A 12,521-nucleotide genomic window follows, 5' to 3' on the forward strand; every position below is an offset into this window, starting at 1 on the left:
CAGCGACCACGGTCAGTTTAACAGATACTTATGTGTACAAATTACGACAAAGGTTTCGTGAATTACAGTTGTATTTAACGTACTCCACAAGTTAGTAATAGTCTGTAATTAGCATAGTCCGAAGCCTCTCAACATCTATGCCTTTGTTGTAAAATGTAGGCAACAGGACGTTACCATTGACATCTAATGTTATCTTTTAAGTTTGCAATGAATTGTTGGATATCCAATAAATTAATTGGTGATTTCGGTGTAGCTCCATTTGAGTGCTGCGTTCAGTGTTAGCATTAGGAAAGGGCGTAATGAGTCATTTTTCCTCCGGTTTGCGTTTTTAAACCTTTTATTGAGCAGATATTATTGCAACTTGACTACAGATATCGTCCTTGCTAGCCCTGCATGAGTGAGTGTGTTTGCTGTTTATCGCTGTCATCCTGCTGGATGCTCGCTGATGGCTGCTGCCATGCTCAGCTGAGGCTCTCATCATTTCTGCGCTTCATGCGGTTTGTTGGCACAGTGTTAGAAAATCAGGGTGGAGCACATCGGAGGAGCCGAGTTTGTATGTTCTGCGTCTACCCTGTGCTCAAGTGTCTGCCTTGTTTTCCGTTTGCACTGGCTTTTACTAATCGTTTGGATGAATGACGGTGTAAATGTAGGGCTTTTGTGGACTGAGGGCTTACACGCTGGGATGAATGTAAATCATCAGTGAGGTGGCTCACAAGGCTGTTCGCGGAATTTACATACCTCTCTTATACCTGGGTTTTGATATTTGATGTAAACTAGATTAGGAAACATTTTCTGAAACACGCGAGACAAGTCTGAAGGGATCGCTTTGCAGATGATAGTGATTGAAACGGGTTTTTGGTTCATAAAGGAAACACCGGCTGGGTGCTCTCCTCTCAGGTAAGAGCATGTGTTCAATCCTGATTAAAATGTTTCCATTTTGAAGACATACTTATTTTAACATCTGTAATTGAACAAATATTGGCGCTTATGTGAGTTATGTAAGAATGTCACTAACTCAAATATTGGTTGAATCAGCTACTAACTTGACCATACTTAACTATCATGCTTAAATACTCAGAACATTTGGTGAGCGTTAACCTTCAATCTTTCACAGAGCAGATGGATCTATTTTATGTATTAACCCAGCTAGATGTGTCCTTAGCTCTGATATTATTGATGGCCTATTACTTGCTAAGATACACAATTCTGAAATCTGGCATTAAAGGTGGACCAATTTATCTTATTTTTCTTAAAACAAATGTAGTTTCCGGGCTTTGAAAAAAGCTTGACAGACTTCGTGAAAGTCCTTGAACACAATTTGATTCTATTAAATGTATCAGAAAAGCTCCATTATTTGGTCATGATGTAAATAATTCAGAACACTCTTAAATTGTGTTTCTCAACCATTTTAATTATTTAGATAAATACATGTTGTTGGTTTTGGTGTATGTTTTTTTAAGAAATGGCTGCATCATTTTGTTTGCAGCAACTGCAGGTGCCATTGGATATCGTTTGTTGCCTTTGCCTCTTTGTTAGTCCAGAGTTTTATCACACCTTGATTTGAATAAAAGAAACTGTGAGGGCTCTATTAGCACTGGATACACAACCCTGTTTTTGTTGCTTTGTCCACTGCAAGAGCTGCTGTGCTGGCACTTGTTGCCCGATCAACAGGAGAGTAAAGCGTAACAGATCTTTAGGGGTCCTCTGGTGTGGTTGGAATAGTCTTGTAGCAGTGAATGTTGAGCGTTGGGGGTGTTTGTCTTTATTTTGTGTCAACAGACAATGGAGAGCCTGAGAGGCTGTTTGTCTTTGTGATTGTGGCGGGCTGAAGGGCAAATAGATACCCATATCATTCTCCTTCCCAGTGCAGAGGTTGACCTTCCAGACAGGCTGCCTACTGCTTTCAGGCTGGTCGTTACTGGCCTGTTGCCAGCATAAACAGCCTGTCAATCAGCAAAAACGGATGTTCTGATATCGTCCCCCTGACACCCTGTTTAGATAGCATCTTTGTGGAGATTGTGAAGAACTGTCTGGCACTGTTTTTGTAAAACTCGCACTTTTTAAAAAAAGATTTCTAGGGGCTGTTGGGTTGAATTTAGCTACCACTTAGGGTTTCTCAAAGAAAATAGAAGTATGATTTGAACAAGCTTTGTTCTTAAGAGCTTGGTAGCAGAGGCCTATATTTAGCTAACATGAGTAAAGGGTAGGGCAAGTAAGCAAGTTTCAATTTAAATCATGATTTGGGCTTTTGACAATTACAAAACCAATATCATCATGATTACGGATTACTGCATGCCATGCTCCACTTGTTTTGCCATGCAATAAAATGTTTCAGTGTTCTTATATTTTTGCTATGAAATTATTTTTCTGTTTCTTCATGATAATTATCTAGCATTATTTTTATATATGAATGTATTATCCATTAATTTATTTTTCTTTAATTTCTTGTTTTTTAAAGTGTTAAGAGTGTCAGTAAGATGAATGCATGTTATGCAAATGTTGTAAGAAGAAGTAATTGTGTTCCATGACCGTTATCTCAGTAGCATATAAAATATCGGCTATGATTTTTGCCCTAATCAAGCAGCTCCAACATGACTCTTCTAAATTTAGAACTCTTAATATTAGGGCTGACAGCTTTAATTTGATTGTATGGTCGAAAAGCTTTTGTTCAGCCGAGATCACTCGGTGAGTCGACCAGGGTGTAGTATTTCTGGGTTTTATGCCTTTATGTATGAGGAGGACAGTGGATAGATTCTCAACAGGGATGAGAAAGTGGCGGAAAGACATGTGGGATAGGAGTCATATGCCAAACCTGGGCCAAGCGTGTACATTGGGCACGATCTAATCTCTGGGCTATCTGAGTGCCCCAGAACTATGACGTTTCTTTTAGTGATGCACGATAAGTGTTTTTTTGAACTGATAACCGATAATTTCCTACTCCTGATGGCAGATAACCGATAAGAACCTATCATTTTTTTCAATTGTTGATTTTAAAAAAGAGGTTTATTTGATGTAGCCTATTTATGTACGTCGGGGGTAAAAATGGGTTAATATGTAGTGAGCAAAGATCTCTATGATGAATTCTAACTGAAATCACTCCTGTTGACATCAAAAAACAAAGAACTATTCTGACTTTACAGCTGTTTTTGTTAACTTTTTTTTTAGTGAAACATACGTGTACCAAAGTACAACATACACAAACAGCTGACATAGGTTTTCCCCCTTTTTGCTTGAAATGAATTAAAGTATTTTGAGAAGTGGTCAAATCTGACATTTCAATCAACTAAACAAGAATTCAGGTGACTCGTCAAATCAGACATGAAACCAAATGATAACAGGCTGTCATGCTTAACAAATGGAAGTGTTGTTTTACATAAAGATTAAAAATATGCACTGACATTAATCATATCAGAGATAGGTTAAAATGATAAGTACACCGTGGTCTGTGGCTAAACTTCTGTTCCTAATGTTGACCAGACTGAACAAACTATATCAAACAGAGCAGGCAGGGATACGTCTATGAAGGCAGCGGTGGATCAGGAGAATGTCAGACTGATTTTATCATTTATTAGAAATGCACCTTTTGGCTCTGGCAAACTTTCAGTGGTCTCCAATGCCTGCTGAATCAACACTACCTAGCTTTGGCTTGGTCCTAATGTCACGGCTACTGCCGCTTCATTTTAATGTTGTTAGGATGAAGACTTTTAAGTGACTTATAAGATCCATTGTGTTAAACTTCTTGTGTTAGGACTTTTATTCTGCTCTTTGGGATCTTTGTGAGGCAAATTTCACAAACACTACACCGTGTTTTTAGCCTCAATAGAGTGGTGCAGTCGTGAGGTAATTTTGTAGGCAAACCTGGAAGTTAGCGTAGCATGGGTTCCCTCAGCGTCAAGCCAGGAGTAGCCATGGGATTTCTCAAAGGGTTTTTGGATTATTGCTGAAAATAAGCTCTGTGTCCAATAAAAGTTTAAGGAAACTTGCACGTTTTGTTCATAAAGATAATCTTCACTGGCAAAAGTAAAAAGCTAACATCATGCTATATTGAACTACAAAACGGTCAACTGAATTTAACGTCATCACCCGCGGATACAAGTGAATGGCAGGCTCAGTTGCCACGCTTCGGATGATGACGTATAGTACGCTGTAGTCCTTGTTAGCTCTCTTTTAGCAACTGCCTTTATTAAGACATGGAAAGATACACAATTCAATGGTCGGGAACTTTTCAGATGTATTTTATGTTGTAGGATAAAACATTGAACTCTCTTGAGCTTGTGTTCACCACAGACCTTATTTCAGGCATTTAACCGAAAACTCATTCAAAAACCCCATAGACTTTCAGACGAGGGAACCGGAAGTGCTAAAATGCTAACTAACTTCCGCGTTTTAGGGCTCATTCCTGCACCACTCTATTCGCCTCTTAGCGCTGAGGCTGCTTCCTCTTCTTCTCTGGTGCTTAACAGCAGGTCACATTCCATGGCACCACCTACTGTTTTGGACTGTGTAGTCTCATGAGAAAGAAAACAAATGCCTTTATTATTGGTGGATTTTATCGGTAAATATTTTATTATCGAAATAATAAAAATATTCAAAATATATGCAATATCGGCCAATAATTTATCAGTGCCGATAATTATTGTGCATCCCTAGTTTCTTTCTCAAACACTTGATGGCATTGTTTGCATGTCTGTGTGCATTTTTGGCTTGACTATGTGATTAATATGCTGTTCCTGTGAGCTCTCTGTCTGTTTTATTGGCCCCTCTACCTGTCTGGACTTCCTCAGAGGATATGTGCAGCGATCTGCTCATTAGGTCATTACCTCTTAAGATAATAGTTGGTGATTTGATTTGATTAGTTTTAGTGCCATCGGTTGTTTGAATGAATCAAGGAACAAACAAGGCTGGTGATTCTTGTTTATGCAAGTGTTCTTTTTTTAAACAGACCTTCTCTGACGAGCTGCTGAAGAAAGATTTTTCCAGCTGTTAATTCTCCTGAAAAAGGCCCCTTGCAGGCCATAACAGCAGCAAATAGAAAGCTGAGCCAGGTGTGTGCTCAATTAGTGATAACGCTTTAAGAGAACATTTCTCTCTGAGTGCCTTTACAAATAAAAGCCATTCTAGAAACAGGAGATGATCAGCAACACAGTAAATATTTAAGGTTCAGATTCTGCAGTTACATTTTTATATATGACTGATGTTTATGCAGCTTATAACAACACGGTCATGTAGTTTTTGGATTGTTTGTTGGTATGTTTGGTTGTCTACTGATGTGGGTATTTAATGTAGCAGAATAAAACTTTTTTGTAATCATGCTCAAACCAATGTTGGACCCGGTAAAATAAAAGATAATCTCCCTGGAAATAGCTCATAAATAGCTTCGTTGTGCACTGTTTGGATTACATTAAAGCTTTGTTTTGTGTTAAGTTATGCAAGCTAATAGCATTTTAACTTGATAAAATTACCAATTGTTAAATTGCCTTGCCATTGGCAAAGTTTAAGGGTAAAAAGTTCCCCTTTGATGATTATGAAACAGAGCCTCTTTGATTCAGTCCTTGCTCTGAAATTTCAACATGCAGCGACCACCTTGATGTTCCTGTCTTTTAAGCACTGCTCTAAAGTGCAGGTCCATCTTTTGCGCTAAGGGTAGGCAACGTTGATAGTGTAACATTCAGAGGACAATGAGGATGAAGTCATGGACGGAAAATGAAGATACTCTGGATTCCAGCTGTTTGAGATGTTTGTTTTTCAGTGAAAAAGATGACATAATGGGGCTAGCAGAAAACTATGAATAAGAGGTGACACTGAGGTGATAACCGTCGGCATTGTCAGCATTGCTGTGATGCTTTTCTGATGAGTTGCTGGGACATAATTTCACACTAGTACTCAACTCAAGACTTTTTACTTTGGTTGTCTTGCATTGTGCTTCTTATGGATTTCTCTTTGTTCAGACATGAAAGTGTTAACTATCACAGTTCTTGTGAACAAACCTTGTCCTCATACATGACAGACTAAGTAATGCAAAAATGTAATGTATTGTTGTCTAACATGATTAGATATCTACTGCAATTCGCAAATGGTCTATAAATTAGTTTTTGAGTTTATTTCACATTTCTTCAGTTTTCAGCTGTTTGTTTTCTTGTTAAATCCTCTTTACTCTTTACAGCTGTGATTGATTCTAAAGTGGTTTTCTCATTTAGGTACCTTCTTTGATTATAGTGAACTGATAGACTAAAATTTTTTCATTCAATAGTCTTCATTTTCAATAATCATCATATGAAGATCCATCCTATGTGCCTGCTTTTTTTTATTAATGCACCAACATAATTACAGTGGGTGTGGTTCATTACAGTGATCACTTGGCTTTTGGTGTTTGCATTCTGAAACAGCGCGACAGAGGATGTGTGTCCATTATTCATGAAAAATGGCATTTTAACAGGACGTAGCCTGCTAGGACTCATCAGGAAATTAAACGTCACCTCATGAAACCGTCAGTGCCACTACTGTAGGGGGATCTTTTATTGTGCAGTTCCTGCTGCTACACAAAGATGAGAGAATCAATAAGAGGGAGAGACATCACAATTACCATCTGGGGGCAGATTTATAGATGCACCACGACTGCAGCCCATTCCAACAAGACACAACTACATTTTGTGCTGAGCCAATTAGCCTGATTGTGTGGTTGTGTAAACATTTTGCTCAATACTGAAGCAACAAATGAGATTTGCAGAGCGAGGAGTCTAACACATTAATGGATGCACATAGCGGTGACAGCTGCCAGCAGCAGACCGGGAAGTATCAATATACAGTAGATGACCCAATTTCACACATTACAGCATGTGTAAAGGTTGATGTGTTAAAAGCATACCTTTAGATAGGGCTGGGTGGTGAAATTAAGTCAGTACAGAGTTATCATATAATTTATATCAATAACAATGAAAAACTTAGAACATATTTCTCTTGGAATTAATTTTGTTAGCCCTAATGTAGCAGATCAGTCGATAGTTTTTCACTTGCAAGTAGGGATGCTGCTAATGACTATTTAGACAGCTGGCTTGTCATTTGTTATTGAAATGGTTGGTTCAATATTTTGACTTTTTTTGCAGTTACTTAATTACTCTTGTTGAGGCAGTATACCATGAAAAATCCAAATTCAAAATATGTTTACATAAATAAACTTTCTTAAAAGTTAAATACTACAGGTAGCCTACATCTCAAAAATTAGAATATCATGAAAAAGTTCAATTATGTTTTGTCACTTATTTCACAAAGTGAAACCCATATATTATATAGACTCAATACACTTAGAGTGAAATATTTCAAGCCTTTATTTCTTGAAATGTTGATGATTATGGCTCACAGATACTGAAAACCCAAAATTCAGTGTCTCAGAAAATTAGAATATTACATAAGATCAATAAAAAAAGGATATTTTAAACAGAAATGTTAGGCTTCTAAAAAGTATGTTCATTTCTATGCACTCAATACTTGGTTGGGCCTCCTTTTGCATGAATTACTGCATCAGTGCGGCATGGCATGGAGGCGATCAGCCTGTGGCACTGCTCAGGTGTAATGGAAGCCAAGGTTGCTTTGATAGCAGCCTTCAGATCATCTGCATTGTTGGGTCTGGTGTCTCTGATCTTCCTCTTGACAATACCTCATAGATTCTCTATGGGGTTCAGGTCAGGCCAGTTTGCTGGCCAATCAAGCACAGTAACACCATGGTCATTGAAGCAGCTTTTGGTACGTTTGACAGTGTGGGCAGGTGCCAAGTCCTGCTGGAAAATGAAATCAGCATCTCCATATAGTTTGTCAGCAGAAGGAAGGATGAAGTAGGGATGCACTATATTATCAGCAGTAGGCTATATCAGTATCGGTGGATAATAACTTAAAAAGTTAAATATTGGTATTGGCCGATAATAAAATTTACGCTAATCTGTACGGCCGATAATGTGGCGTCAGCAACAACAAACTCAACATGTCGGCTTTGGGGAATAATTATGAGGTGTGGGAACAAGACAGCAAGTAACTGTTTGCATTGCTTGTAAAGTACATGTGATGTGTGGAGGAGCTCGGCAACGTGCCTGTAACACCACCACTTTAATTTACATCTAAAAACCGTCACCCTGATGACTACAAGGACTTTCTCAAGATAAAGAATGACAAAACTTTGTGCTAGGGAAAGCTCGTCAACAGCCTCTACTTAAGTCATTCAACAAAGCTAAAAACTACAGCAGTGACCACCCAAAGGTAAGGAGCTGAACAGGAAAATCATTGAATTTAGCTCTTGATAATCAGCCTTTCAGTGTGGTAGAATAAATGGGCTTCTGTGGGCTAATGATGCATTTAAAGCCCTGCTACGTTATACCTAGCAGGTGCTTGTAGCCTTACTTGAACTGCAAAACTTAGTTTCTAGTCATGTAGAGAAGCTCCTTGTTAAAGCTAAACATATTAGCCTCACCACAGATATATGGACATCAAGTGTCTGTCTGTTAGCATGTTGAGCCTCTCTGCCTCAGTGGATATGAGGATTTCACTCTTAAAAAGCCTGTCCTGCACTCACAGGAGTGCTCACTCAGCAGCCGCAATTGCAGCTGTTTTTGATAACGTTTCGGATATGGAAAATGGACCAAAAAATGCCCATGTCATGCTACATGACAGTGCATGAAAGATGGCAAAAGCAATAACGGACTTCTGTGTGCCAAGTCTCCCGTGCACACTTGAAGGTGCATGAAGGTGTCCTGTCTCCAGCATTGGAGATGTGGGTGTCACTGTGTTGTTACAGAGCTGTTTACAGGGAAATACCCATGAAACTTGGTTGCTTAGTTTGTGCTGTTTAAAGCAGGGTCAGGAGAACTACTTCAGTTGAGGATTTATTTCTTTTGTTCGTCTTTGGTCTCAAAAATTTAAAAGCATATTTAAGCTCTGAACTATAGCTAGAATTTTTTGCATTTAAGAATCTCTTTTTGTTGTTGTTGTTGTTGTTATTTAAAGCACTTTGTCAGGAGTATCTCAGGGAGCCATCCTGCAAACTGGCTGAGTAATAAGGAAAGTCAATCTAAATGTATAAGCTATTGCTTTTTTGCACTGTGTAGCTCAGTGTCAGCAGGTTATTTTGCTGCTTTTTATTGCCCTCAAAGATGCAGATGACTTTGGCTGTACTGTTAAAAATACATGTAGCATGTAATGCACATGTAACCCAAAGACATTAGCCTACTGTAAGTTTTTCATTAGTGTATGGCTGTATTTGAAAAAACAATACATACTCCATTTCTGATAAAAATCAAATGTTTTGTCTGTTTAAAAAAAAAAGGACTACCAATATTTAAAAATATATATATTTGTAGCACAGAATGGCATTGGTGTTATTACAGTGGAAAAAATTTAATTAAATACCGGTGTTGACCAAAATGAGTTTTAAAATATCGGCATATCGGATATCAGCAAAAATCCAATATCGTGTATCCCCAGCATGAAGTGCTCTAAAATGTCCTGGTAGTTGGCTGCGTTGTCTGTGGACTTCAGAAAACACAGTGGACCAACACCAGCAGATGCCATGGCAGCCCAAATCATCATTGACTGTGGAAACTTCACACTGGACTTCAAGCAACGTGGATTCTGTGCCTCTCCACTCTTCCTCCAGACTCTGGGACCTTTATTTCCAAATGACATGCAAAAATTACCTTCATCTGAAAAGAGGACTTTGGACCACTGAGCAACAGTCCAGCTTCTTTTTCTCCACAGCCCAGGTGAGATGCTTCGGACATTGTCTCTGGTTCAGGAGTGGAAGGAAATGCCACATTTGTAGCCCATGTCTAGGATTCGTCTGTGTGTAGTGGCTCTTGGTGTGCTGACTCCAGCCTCAGTCCACTCCTTGTAAACCTCCCCCAAATTTTTGAATGGATTTTGCTTGACGGGCCTCTCAAGGTTGCAGTTATCCCTCATGCTGGTGCACCTTTTCCTACCACACTTTTTCCTTCCACTCAACTTTCTATGAATATGCTTGGATACAGGCACTCTGTGAACAACCAGCTTGTTCAGCAATGACCTTTTGTGGCTTACCCTTGTTGTGGAGGGTGTCAATGACTGTCTTCTGGACATCTGTCAGTCTGCAGTCTTCCCCATGATTGTGTAGCCTACTGACCCAGACTGAGAGTCCATTTAAAGGCTCAGGAAACCTTTGCAGGTGTTTTGAGTTAATTAGCCGATTAGGGTGCGACATCATGACTTTCCAATATTGAACTTTTTCACAATATTCTAATTTTCTGAGACACTGAATTTGGGTTTTCATTATCTGTAAGCCATAATCATTAAAATTTCAAGAATAATAGTAAATAGTAAAATAATAGTAAAGGCTTGAAATATTTCACTCTATGTGTAATGAGTCTATGTAATATATGGGTTTCACTTTGTGAAATGAGTGACAAAAAATATTGAACTTTTTCATGATATTCTGCTTTTTTTAGATGTTCCTGTAAATAATAACCAAAGAGTTTGCTCCACTGTTTACGGTAAGAGTGGAAGAAGAAAAGAAGATGTTGAAAAGGAGAGAATATGAGATGCAGTGTTTTAGGTTAAAGGTTTGGGCTAGAGGCAAAAAATATAAATGAGGGGAAAATCACTGTGTGCCTGTAACTCTAAACTGTTGAGATAAATGTCAAAAAGTATTTTTTAAAGAGACATTTATCAAGCCTTCTTTTAATCAAGGTTTGATTGAATGCGATATGAGGATGTGTCAGGATTCATCAACATGGGTTGCTTTCTCAGTTTCCTTTTACTGCACATGGCTAATTTTTTATCAATGGAGGCAAGCTGTCCAATGAATATAACTCCCAATGCCTATGTAAATTAATTAACATTTTAGATTAAAATAAATAATATACCCTACAGAAAATCCTCAGATTTTAACCAGTCTGTTTACTTCACTTCAAAAGGTACCAGGCCTTTATACAAGGCCAAGTAACTGTAGATATCAGTAGACAAGCAAAAACAGACTTGGAGATCAAATAAAAAAGTGAGCTTTACTTACACTGTAATGTTCATCACTATTGTTTTATTATACCATTTAACCAATGATATTAAATAATACAAAATATCCAATTGCATAAATAAAATGATAAAAAAATGTTTTTTATTTTACGTAGGTTTGCATTAAAAATACGAAACAAGTTAAAAATTTATCTTTGGAAGAAGCATATTAAATGGGATTAATATTTTAAAATATGAAGGTTTGGTTGGGGTTTTCTAGTTTTCTGAATATATGTATTTCTGACAGTTCACTAGAAAAAGATAGTAATATGGTAATACTATATCCTGGGGTATTAAAAGTAGCTTTGATTACCATCATGAAGATGGTGCTGTGTGATGAGCACACATTGATAAATTCCTGAGAATATGTGTGTTTTTCCACCAGCAGCTACACTGCCTGTATATGAAGATGCTTAAAAAGTGATGACAAAATAAGACAGTTATGCAAAAGACGAATACACACATATATACTTGGGTACAGATACTTTCACGCCATGGCTTGGCAAGGTTCTAAATGGGAACCGGCTCTTGGTTCCCATCCCTTGACGCCAGGGTTAATTGATCCTAAAGGCTTCGTAACACCATGTTTTCTGTTGTCATTTGCAACAGAAAACATGGGCAGAACGTTACTTTTTCGGTGAAACCTGCATGGAACCAAAACAATTTGAAATCAGCTATGGTGCATCAGTTAAGTCTACTCGTTGCTGTTGTATGCTATGCTGTATGGCTTTACGATGGCAGAGGGACACAGCAGTGAAAGTTTGTATCTCCTGAAGAAACAAGTGAACTCAGAAATGTAAGCAGCATTATGGGTTTACCAAGGATGGCCAGGGAAATAAACAGGACGAAGGGGCCCCGTCTGCAAAACCTGCTGTTAAAAATTGCTGTGAGAGGCTCAAACACCTAAAACTTGTTTCAGCATATCTGTGATCATGTGACCCAATCCACAACAATACTACAAAGAGGAAGTAATACATATTTATTGAATGACATTTTGTTAGAATGTTTAAGCATCAAATTGGTTAATACTAAATGAACGTGTCACACAATTAGTTTTCCGGTTTTGATTTAGTATTTAGCTACAATACACTGAAACAACTGAATGGCAGCATGTTGTCTATGGAAGACAGTCATGTTGTATTAATGCAGTTCAGTTATTAATTAAACTGCAAAACATGAGTCCAGCATGGTATTTTTACACTTAAAGTCAGACTACACTCAGAAGACTCCTGAGCAATTTCTTGTTCAGCCTAGTCTTGACAAAGGAATTGATTGGTTGAGTAGTATCTCATGTGATCATTGCTACTGTAACAACAAGAAAAGCCGCGACATTAAAGAAAGACTACCATGTAAATGCATGGACAGTAATGGAAAACAGGTTATTATTTGAGTATTTATGGTAGGTCAAACTGTAGGGGAATGTAAACAAAGTCAGTATGCATCAGGGCACAATAGTCCACATTCACATAACAATGCATAGGGGAAATTATTATTTT

The 12,521-nt window shown here is 38.1% G+C and overlaps 1 protein-coding gene across 2 annotated transcripts in view; it reads left to right on the forward strand.

The window, feature by feature from the left end:
• The window catches only part of LOC121516081 (lissencephaly-1 homolog), a 55,920-nt gene that overhangs the window by 616 nt on the left and 42,783 nt on the right, over nucleotides 1–12,521 (forward strand). Inside the window, exon 1 of one of the 2 annotated variants that reach the window (XM_041797172.1) lies at nucleotides 771–897. The exons of the other annotated variant lie outside the window; for it this stretch is intronic. The gene's annotated coding sequence lies outside the window, so the exon portion shown is untranslated. Of the gene's footprint in view, nucleotides 1–770; nucleotides 898–12,521 lie in introns of those variants that run through there. 2 annotated transcript variants of the gene reach the window in all.

Source organism: Cheilinus undulatus, linkage group 2, assembly GCF_018320785.1.
Source record: "Cheilinus undulatus linkage group 2, ASM1832078v1, whole genome shotgun sequence".
NCBI classification, from domain to species: Eukaryota; Metazoa; Chordata; class Actinopteri; order Labriformes; family Labridae; genus Cheilinus; species Cheilinus undulatus.